The sequence below is a fragment of the Numenius arquata genome, chromosome 10 (assembly GCF_964106895.1).
Source record: "Numenius arquata chromosome 10, bNumArq3.hap1.1, whole genome shotgun sequence".
In the NCBI taxonomy this organism is placed as follows: domain Eukaryota; kingdom Metazoa; phylum Chordata; class Aves; order Charadriiformes; family Scolopacidae; genus Numenius; species Numenius arquata.
The window spans coordinates 43,972,915-43,984,307 of NC_133585.1; positions in this window are offsets into that span (position 1 = coordinate 43,972,915).

Genomic DNA, 11,393 nt, shown 5'->3' on the forward strand with positions numbered 1-11,393 from the left:
AGAGTCTTCCAATACTGCCTGTAGGACAAACTACAAATAAAACCAGCATTAAGATAGTGTTCTTTTTTATCAGCAACAGACCTGAAACAGGCAACAGATAAACAGGATAAAATTGCTTTTGTGTGTTATCATTAGTAACAGAAAGATATCACTGTACTTTGTTACACACCTCTTTCCAGAGAGTTTTCATATTCAGAGGATACTGGCCAGGTAGCTCTGCTCCTGATTACTTCTTGTGGTGAACACTGATTACTAAGTTCTTCTGAGGGTCTATCTCCATTAATGACTGCTTTATTTACCTTTTCATACCTGCATCAAAAATATTTGTATTAGTAGGGAAGTTGGAGGCACACAACTATCACCTGTCTCCTAAATCAGTGTAGCTCCCACTGAAGAAATGCACACATTGTCCTTCTCAGAACTGAAGATCAACAATGTAATTTGTTCTAGTTCTCTGAAAGGTCCTTCTTTACAAGAAGAGCTGAGTATTTTGCATCCATTAATTCAGTGTTAATTTTAACGGCTCCATGAGTAGCATTATTGACATCTTATGGACAGAAACCAAGGCACAGGGAAACTACTTATCTCAAATAAAACAGAAAATATTTGAGTCACACAAATTCAGTAGTAGAATAGGGAAAGGAGAACGTTAAAAGGGTAAGTCTTAAGGTTCATATCTAACCTTTGATCCATGCTCTGAGCATAGACCCCAGCATCAATCTTATGCTAGGGTTTCTCATAGTGGTCTCTAAATAACAGTTAGGAGTAGAGAAATAAGGTCAGTATTGAGGTATCAGTGTCCCTATTTGTTTATGCATTGCTGGTAGGAAGCTTAGTAAAGTATCTGAACTTTTGGCAGGTTATCCATCTTAACATGCCATAGGGAAAATGCATTCAAGGACCCAACCAGCTTTGAAGATGTTGCTGCTGAGAGCTCATTGAGCTCAACAGCGGGGCCACGTAAGAACATCCCAAACAGAATTCATTCTCAAGGACATTTTGTCCTTTTTGTCCTTTCCCTTTTGACATCCTTAAGAGAGTGCTAGGAAAGATCTGCTGCTTATTTACCATCAGTCAGATGACTTCACACCAGACAGAAGTCTCTGAGGGGTTCTTCAGACAGCAGGAGGCTGATATACTGCATCATCAGACTGCTGGTGGTGTGAGGGGCAGAAAGGTCTCGTTTCTTATGTCAGCATCACTTTCACAGCCATCATCTCTCACGGTCCAGAGTTCTCATCTGTGGATGTGTGAATTAACCCAGGACTAAACAGAAAATGAGAAAATGAAGGTGCCGAAGCAGGTAAAAGGATGGATGGTACAATGGACATTCAGGAAGACACAATGATTTCTAATGCAAGGAAAAGAACCGGGTATCAGGTTTGATGAGGAAAGTTATGAGAAGACGGTAACGTCTAGCTCTAAATGAGGAGAAGGGGTAGGCAAACCTGAAGCGGTATTTCTCACAGGAGGGAATACATGAGAAAAGAGATGAGCAGCAGCTAACCTGACACAATCCATCAGGTACTGGTAACAGACAGTGAAAATTTTTAGTTACCAACACGTACCTAACATGAGCTAGTCGTGTCTGAAAGCTATTACCATGTGCTGGCTGCTCACTGGCCTGTGTGGAATGACTCCAGTGCTCACGGTCCCCTTCCCAGAAGAGAGGTGAGAGCATGACAGAAGTCACCCTTCCCCAGGGCAGCTGGGCTGGCAGGCTGAGGGCATGAGGACTAGGTTACTCCCTGACAACAAGCCACAGTGCAGGACCTTAGGGCATGAAATGGAGCACAGGGACAGCTTTACCTCGTACTTTGGAAAGTAGCAGTTGCTTCTTTTTGACTAGGATTGTTAAATATCCACAAGTTTCATTTGGACACTTTGACCCCTAATCCACATTTTAAATGAGCTCTTCAATTTCTACTGAAGATATTATTAGCAAATAATAATATTGGATATTATTAAGAAATATTTATTTATAATAATTTTTGTTTACTAACCATTACAAAGAAAAATATAGTATTAGATATTATAAGATTAACTAGTTGGGAACTCTTATAAATTTACTGCCTTATTCAGATTCAGCACCAACATTTAGTAACTTCAGTCAGCAAGGCTTGTGCCCACCCCAAGTCTTAGCAGTCTCAGTTTTGTAGAAAATAATATACTTTGACCTGTCAATGAGAAATGTATTCATTTTAGCTCCTTGCAGGCATATATTGCTGAAATTCACCCTACTAACAGTAATAAAGAAAAATATTTACCTTAAAAATATAGATGACATTTTACTTTCAAGTCTGTACATAAAGGCTTTGCCTAATTCCCTCATTCATCAGCTACTTCAATAGTATGGAAGCTAGAGGTTTGATTCTTTTGAGCTAAAAAGCCATTCAAAACATTATGCTCTCAGAGTTTTGATGTTATGAAATACCACAGTTGATTGTACCATTTGTACAATGGAGAGGACATCAACAATCTAAAAGAAAAAGATAAATAGATTCTCTTATACCTTAAGTAACCTTAATAATTTAAGTAACAGCTGGCAAGACATAACACCAGAGGTAGTTACTAGGGAAAAAAGAACATACAATGCTAAAGGGAATGCAGGTGTTGCTGGCATCCCTGACTTTAATCTGAAAAGAATATTTAAGAGGCTGCAGAAATCTGTGTGGCATTTTCCAGAACTCTGAGATGCTTAAAGCATCTTTGACTCCTTTCCCAGAGTCTTTATGTTAACTGCATCCCTTTTCCATCGCCTTTCCATACGCTGTTTAGAATGAATTAAAAACATTTCCTGGGACTGATCACACGAGGAAGCTGATGTTTGTAGGCAGATCCTCCAGTGGGCCAGCCAGGCTAGGGAACAAACCTGGCACACCTAATAGAAAGTTACAACCTTTTCTAGAACGACAAACAAGAAAAATAAGGGGGAGCCACACATTGTAGCTGTGAGGGATCCTGGAAGGGGAAGGAGAGTGGGATTAGCCAAGCACCAGCACTGGCAGAAGTGAAGGGGTTTTTGGGGAGAGCAGGACCATTCTTCTTGGCAGTAACAAACAAGAGATCTTTCATTAGCTTCCTGCTATAAAACCAGCCCTAACCAAAATGGCTGATAAAGTAAAATTTTAGCTCCAGAGCTTTACTTCTGAGAGATGATTGGTGTTCTATTTACATTATAATTTCACAAAGGAAAGAGAGGGAAAGAGGAGAGGAAAGGAGGGGGGAAGGAAAAATTTTTTTGCTCTTGGTCAGAGCAGTGTACAAGACTATTTTCACCAGAATGACTATTATCATCATGGTCCTAGAGCGAAAAGAATATATGGCCATGTAGAAAATAAATACCATCAGAAAGTAAGTAGCCAGGCACTATTTATTTTTCTCACAGTGTAACCAATCAACTTCACAGCAGATACAGTAAAAACGATGCATTACAACTGCTTTACAAAGTTCAGTGTTGAAACTCCTTTGATTCTTATCAGTTTAAGAGACATTAGAGCACAAACATCTAATCTGTTCATTTTGCACAGAACACAGGGTATTCAATGGCATTTTTTTATTTATTTTTATTTTTAAGAGTATGGCTTTCAGAGTTTTACATTTAGAAAACAGGCCACATCTCAGAAACATCTGTATGAACCATGCACCAGGGTGCAAGCACATTTCCATTCAATGCACAAGGACTAGCGTGACATTTATGTGAAAATTCAATAGACATTAACATTCACAGTACAGTCATGAGCTATAAAATCTATCATTCAAAATACTTCCAGTCTTCTCCTGGCAAGAAGTTTCTGAGATTTTGTTTTTTTCTAGAAGTCCTTATAACCCAGCTCTCTCCCATAGTCTTACTTCAGAAATTCTGTTTTCAAAGCATTGAGCAGACAAGCCCCTTCCGATAATGAGGGCCACAAGCACCTGCTTTCTGAGCTTGTTAGTATTATTTCTGGCATCAGTCTTAAAGTCTCATCAGTTCTCAAATAAATCAGCTTTTAACAACTGATGTAATCTGTATGAGGTATACTACAGTCAAAAAAAAACCCCATAGGGTGAAAGCCCTCCATTTGCTTTCATCTGTCCCCAGACCTCAAGAAAATAAAAAAAAATAAAATTAAAAAAAAAAAAACCCACATGTGAGACACAACAAAAGGCTTAGAAAATTCTAGCCTTGAACCATATTTGATCTTTCTGCAATATTCTATAGCAATCTAAACTTTACACTTATTTAAAGCACTATCAGTGATCCCTAGTTACTCAGTTTTGAGGTGCTTCAAAGTGAAAGCTTAAGGGATGATTTTTAGAAAGGGCTAAACATTCATGATCTGAAAAGCAGGTCTTTTTCACATGTGTTAAACTGCACATCAGAAAATGAGGTATCCAAAAACTAAGGGTATACTGAAAAGTGTAAAACTCCGAGTTGATCTTTTACCATGGCAGCAATAGAGTTACCAAAAAAAAAAAAAAGAGCAGAATCCATCTGCTCCACAAATGCAATCACAGCAACTTCAGTGCTGAGGGCACTGAAGAAATTTGCTCCTACCTACATCTAGAAATCAACTTTTCACCAAAGAGGGAATTTTCATGTTTACTTTCAGTGATATCAATTCCTATCTTCAGGGCATATTTGTGCTCTTCCTTTCTTCTTTAGTAAAAAGGAGTTAATAATTAATCCGCAAGACCCATCAAATGGAACCATAATTATTTTAAGCTTCTGAACCATTTCTACATTCTAACTGTGCAAATTTAAATGGGTTTATTTAGGACCTTTTTGGTCATATTTTGAACACAAATTTTATGGGGGGGGGGGGAGAAGCTTGTTAAAATGACAATCAGAACTTCATGTATATGTAAAAATTTTCCTATCTTGCTTTTCAGTCTGCATATGGATATGTATATACAAATGTCTTTGCCATCGCCAACATAATTTCTACCACACTCACAAAGTCTCAGCGCATGGGATTTAGCCAAGAGCATCATCAGTTTATCACCTCTGAAGTCTGCTAGTTCAACCATGCTCATTAATAACATTGTCAAATATTAAAATGATGATATCAATGTTTCACTCTAACCTGGCAGACAGACTTTATCAAAATGGAGAAGCAAATAACAATCAATTTAATACCTGCAAATGTTTTAGTTTTGGCATTGCACACAAATGATTGTGATATTTTAAGAGAGGCTGAAGAAGTCATGGCTTAATCACATTAAAAGCCTGTGAGGATACCTTGATGTTTCTAGGTAATTGAATATAATAATGGATGAGTGCATACCAAGGCTATTGGAAAAGTACCAAATAACTGAGTACAACTGTAAATATCAGCACACTTATAATAATAATAGTCCATCTGAGGAGGCTTCTGGAAGGAAAACTAAAATGGAAGAATAAATTTGCATCAATATTGTGTAGTTTATATATAATCCTTGGAAGCAGCACTGAGAGTTACACAATTTATCTTAATGTTCCATATGTTTTTCAGTAAGTTATCCACAAGGGCTTTAATAAATAATTTTAAAAGGAACATTGGTGCACAACATTGCAACATTGTCCACTGGTGCCAAAACACTATCAAATCAAATGCATGGTATGAATGTTCACTTAGGTAGTTAAAAATATTAGGTTTTTTTAAAAAAAAAAAGAAAAAAAAAAAAGGATGCACTAGTAAGGGGCAAACTGTGAATCACCGAAACACTATGTGAACTACAGATTATGAGACAGAGACTTGCATTTAATGTGTAATTGAATAATAGAACCTCAATATAATAAATATTGAGATACATAATACATCAAGAAGTTTTATTTTTAAAATATCTTTAGTTTTTAGACAGTGGATTATAATTGCTTATAAAACTTCAATGAAGGGGAATACAAATTATAACAGTATTATTTATTTAATTTGAAATGGCAATTTCGAACAGATATTAGATTTTTCAAGATAGGAATCACCATGAGATTGCCAGATTCTGATCCCTCAGTTTCATTCAAGGAAGTATTAATAATCTGTAGCAATTTAAACTGTAAGTAAAGGTATCATAACGCAACCCTTCATGTTCACACAAAAAGTCTAGGCTTTCACAGTGGACAACAGTGGGAAATACAAAAGATACTGTGAAGATGCACAAACCATTGAGGTTTTTTTTCAGTGACTAAAGCATGAACACAGATTGTATAGTTACACTGGGCCTACAAGTAGGCAAAAGTCCACATTTACCTATCTTGGAAATTCTGAGCCATAGTGCAAGAGCCTTCATTTTTCCTGCTCAGTGGCAGAGGGACAAACATGACTTTACCTCTTTAAAATGACTATGACCTGTTTTCTGCCGAATTCATAAGCCAAAAGATTCCTATTTACTGTCTTCCTAAGGAAGAAAAATAATTCAAGGGGAAATAGACTTCTGCAGTGTAATAGTGACTCATCCTCACTCCCCACCCACAGTAGCTGGTTTTGGTTTTTGTTTATAAATATCAAATTGCTAAAAGTAATATATCCTCTGCGGGGGAAGTACTGGTCATCATTGTTAATAGTCTTCAACCTTTTCAATTCTAAATAACAAAGCAATCTTAATGCTGCCCTACAGAGCCAGTCTTCCTCCTCAGCCGGATCAGCTGAAAACCAATCTTCCAACATTTGGTGGCAAGACATCTCATCCCTGCAATGCCCAGACAGGGAAACTTCAAGGGGAAACCTTTCCTTTTGAATTCAGCAAGGCTCAAACCACGATGATAAAGATCATTCTGTGAAGCTAGAAACACACAAAAGAATTGCTTCCAACCTGAGAAACGTCTGAGTCTGACTCTCTTGATCCTGTCAGCTATTGGGACTCAGACCCTGTTGTCAGTGGCAAAATTGTCTTCATTTACACACACCATACACCTACTGAAACATCTTCTGAAATTCTTTTCTTGAGTAAGAAAAGGAAGAACAAGGAAGAGGAAGAACAAGGTAGAACAGTTTGCAGGTCTTTTGTTTTACATCCCCTGGGGCTCTCCTCACACAGCTCTAGTAATGTTGATCTACCATAAGCAAAATTCGCAGGCAAAGCAAGATTTGTCACTGTGAAGGGGAATGAGATTGACCAGGAATTTTATGAATTTTTTTTTTTTCCTTAAAGGGCCATGAGGTTTTTAAGATTGTGTTTTTAGAAACAATATAGTGCTGGCAGGCAACAAGACCCACCTATGGGACAAAAGGCTAGCTCCTTTACAATTTTAGCTAAACTATCTCCATGGGCTGTCTGAGGTTTCCTCTAAAGCATTTGTAATGCTCTGGCTTTTTCAGTGAAATTTACTAATAAATAACACCAAATGTTTAGTATTCGCTGCCTTTTCACTAGCATCATAACACACCCAGAAGACAACTCAGAACCCACAATAGTGAGCCATGTGACAAGATTTAGACACCTTGCCCAGGAGTGCAATTAAAACTCTCCCCCTATACCACACAAGGAATATACAAGTGCCTCCTAACAAAACAATGAACTCAAGGAAACTGCTCCTGTGCAAAGATATATATCAAGTGCAGGGATGCTTTCCCATCATTCTGGAAATCACAGCACACATCCATCTTCTGAAGGGAAGCATGTACTCTGTTTCAAATTATAGTCTAGCAGGCAGAAATCCCCCTTCCTTTTAACTAGAAACTGTTACCAACCTCCCTGGAGAACACCTGCTATCCTAGTTCATGCCCAATGTGATCAAAATCCACCTTTCCCATTCCCTGAAGGAGAGAGGGACTCAATGATTGAATGCATTCTGGCTCAGGTTTCCATTCCCAAATGTTTTAGCCCTCAAGGGGACTAACAGTGATGTAGACACCCAAGTACTAGCTCTTTCCCAGTGTCTGTTGTACTAAATAATACTCAATAACTTTAAGAATAGTTGTATCATTAATAATAAAAGGAGAAAAAAAGATAACCTTTTTCTGATTTAACCTGATTTCTGATTTTCCATCTGACATTTCACCAGAATGATAATTCAAGATAACTGTCTGTTGCCCATTCAGTCTGTAATCGATGTATAGTCAATGCACGGTATTTTTTTTAATTGAAAAAAAAATAATTAGTTGCGAGGAAATCAAGAGCATTATCACAGAACTAGTGAGAAACCTATTGACTGAATATAAGCCACTCAGATCCATAACACTGGATTCTGGAATCATTTCCCCTTGCAACCTTTTCTCCCCCATCTTTCCCCTCCTCCAAACCAACTTTCAGCGCAGATTCTCAAGGGAATGAAATATGCCCATCATAAGAAGCCATCCCTCTGCCTCCAGCTGCAAGCTCCCGTAGTCATAATCTTGCATGTTCAGTCAGATGTTAAGTCCCACCCATGTGGTTGAAACATTAATTTACAAAAGCGTAAAATAAAGATAAATTTTCAGGTTCTGATTCATCTGGCAACAAGGGTTTGCAACTGCTATTGCTGGCACAAGTGAAGCAGAAGCAAGAGAGGACTGAAAAAGGAAGGACAGATCTATGCCTTTCATTGACTTCAACCACTTGGGCAGCAAGCCCATGGCATGAACCAATGCAAAGGCCTTTTCTAAAGCTCAGAGAATATTCTTCCTCTCCCCATGAGTTAGTCTCCTCACAGCACATTATTTGGGGCACGTGGACATTCACCGAGCTTTTTCAGAAACAGCAGCACAGCAATCCTTTCTAGTTTCTGGCCTTGTATTCTTTAGCTGAGGAATTCTATGTTAGCTTCTATTTTCTATGTCTATTATAATGACCACAAAATACATTATTATTTTACAAATATAAAAGATCACATTTAATGTATAACTGAGAGAAAATACAACAAATTAAAAAAATAATTATACTATCAACTATTTAAAAAAAATAAAATAGATGTATTTACACTAATTCTCAGGTATTTGGAAACAAACTCAAATGATGACTGATGCAACTAAATAAAACACATCTTACTTTAGGTAGATATTTAAATCCGGACTCCTCCTTTTGGGCTTTCAATTGAAAGGTCAAAGGTGTTCACGAATTACAAAGCACGGTTCATACATCAATTTTAAACAAATCTTTCACTACCATAGCAACTAAGCAACAGAAAATTATAAAAAACATATTGGAGGTGATTCCCCTTCAAAGTCTTGCACAACCCTATGTCTCTGAATGTCAGAAAATTGGATAAGGTTAAAGTCTTTGAAGCACATCAACATGTGAATATAAAAGCTCATGCTTTGGTTGCACTGCCACTACATAAAAGATTCATTCAGACACGGAAGACATGCACTGAAGATCAGGGAGGTACAATCATAGACAAAACCTTACCAAAAAATAACACACTGAGCTATAGTCACTACTAAAAGAGACAAGTGGTGAACACTAATAGAGAAATACTAAGGAAAAGTCTCTTTTTTTGAAAAATACATTTCAGGAGATGCCTAAGATAGGTCCAGTATAAAACAGTTTCCCCAGACTTCCACCTCTTTGCCTTTATGGCAATTTCTCTTTCAGTGAGAAAACTTACTTTATAGGCTCTGGCTCACATCCTTAATGTTCAATCATTTGAGCTACTGAACACTCATTATTGAAATTAGTGCAAATTAAGCATGTGATAATGGCATCAATTCAGGATAGCATCGCAAGCAAACGCTTCTCTGAATTCTGGTCTAATTACAATACTGATTAGGAAAAGGTTTAAGCATGTGCTTAAGCAGTAATGGCCAGAATAATATGACTCCAAGTACTGTGGCCCCAGCTACCAGTAAACAAACTTTTATCCAGGTAGGTTTGAAAAATGATTGCAGCATCTAAGTCCAAGTAATTGTAGTCTCTGTCTCGTGCCATTTCTTAAGTATCACTTAGATTGCTTGGAATCAAGTATTTACATGCAGATTAGAAAGAAAACACATAGGACTAAAATAACACATTTATTACATGCCATGTTACAGTTCACTGCATTCCCATTTCTATTTGCGCTCACAGTACTATGGGAAACTAAAATTATTTCATCAGAAACAAATGAAGTACACAGAAAAGTTTGTCAACAGACAGAAGCAAGTGTATCCATAAGCCAAACAGCCACAACATTCAATAGCTTTAATACTCCATTACATTGTTTCACAGAAATTAGAGATGAAAGACTTCTTACCCATCCCTTGCCAATTCAGGATGTTTTCTGTTCTCTAATTCAGTCACTGGAGGCTGATTGGCAACTGACAACCACATGAATAGAAAAAGCTAACTAGATGTGCCAGAGGAGAGCAGGCTGTGAAATTTGTATTTCCCCTTGTGAAGTGCCAAGTTCTTTCAAGTTCCTTTTGTTTAAAGGTGAATTAATGAAACTCAGGAGCTCACAAAATCAGGGCCTTGTATTGTAGAGTGAGTAGACTGCTTTTCAAGTACACATCCAACATACTGCTGTTGAAGCCACCTTCATCCCTCCTACAGAGGAAAGTGTTTAGTGTGGTGTCAAAAAGCATCAAACTGCACTGTGGAATTAAAACTGACACATTTCCATTGTACTGAACATTTTCTGAAAATGAGACTCTAAAGAAACAATACATTATAGTAGATCAGTGTTGTTAATGATGCTGCACTTCTACGCTCAGCCTAACAGTCAGAACAAGTTGGTGCTCAGAAAGGTCACGCAACAAATAATGTCAGCCAACCTCGACAGCAGGCTTTCAGATTCTCTCAACCACCTTCATATTTCATCAGCTAAATACTGAAATAAAGTTTGCATTAAAATGGATCTTCTCTGCCACACTTCCTTCCAGAATCACTGCACATAGTCTTGCATTCTCTATTAAACTTTGGGGCTGAACACTGCAGTAACATTTCATCTGAAATGTGCATTGTATATCATACCTTATTATGTCTGGTACCAACTAGAATATAAAAATACATTAATCTTTTCTGAGAAATTCAGAGGAGGGAACACATTCAACAAAAATATTGGGGGGGGAGGGGTCCTTCATGTATCATTTTCTATTATTAGCCATTAATCATGTCTTTATCTCCAGTACTGAACATCCTTACCTACAGCCAAATGCTAATCCCATTAATCCTCTTTAAAGATCTGTAAGGTCTTCTGTGTAATTCTGACTTTTAGTTAATGCATATCTTAATTTTACAGTGATTTTTGCAAGCTCACTTGAGACCAGTTTCTTTTTGAGAAATGAGGAAAACCTGCAGTTTTCCATAATGAAGACAATGGATTTAAAAATAGAAATGAGATACTAAACGCTGCCAGCCAGCAACAGTCAACACAGAGAAGTCAGTTCAGAAAGGCTACTACTGAAGAATTGCTACCAAGGTGAACAGAAGCTCTGTCTTTCTGTGATCACAGAAAGGCTGGAGAACTGTATTCACAGCACCCCCACCCCTCACCCCCTCCAACAAAAAAAAAAAAAAAAAAAAATCCCCAATTTTGA